The following is a 478-nucleotide window of genomic DNA, read 5'->3' as shown; positions in this document are numbered from 1 at the left end:
TCTCCTTCTCCCTTATTATTATTTATTTTTAATTTATTTCTTTATTTATTATTTATATTTCGACGTCTATGTACAGCCTACTTCATTTACTAGAACAATACAGGTGCTTTTAACTAATAAAAAATAATAAAAAAATAATAAATAAAATTGGTAATGTTACATTAAATGCGCGAACTGTCACTCGACTCCACCGCGATGACAGGTACAAGTCGGTAATTCGGTAATGGTAACACTCTCGCCATCCTGCCATCTATCGGAGAAACGTAGTCAACGGACATTTCTGTGGGGAGGAGACGACGTTTCTTAATCGAAATTTCACGATTTCGGACTTTGACCTAAAATAACTCAGCTTTTGGAGCACGTAGAACAAAAGTAAAGACAGTTTTATTAAGAAATGTAAACTCATTTATTAAGAAATGTAAACTCAAGGAATCGATTAAGTCCATCCAGAACTTCGTCAATTTAGCCGTTATATCCA

The sequence above is a fragment of the Odontomachus brunneus genome, unplaced genomic scaffold (assembly GCF_010583005.1).
Source record: "Odontomachus brunneus isolate Ranch 3 - 2012 unplaced genomic scaffold, Obru_v1 Obru_scaffold_135, whole genome shotgun sequence".
NCBI lineage: Eukaryota > Metazoa > Arthropoda > Insecta > Hymenoptera > Formicidae > Odontomachus > Odontomachus brunneus.
This window is presented reverse-complemented; position numbering follows the sequence as displayed.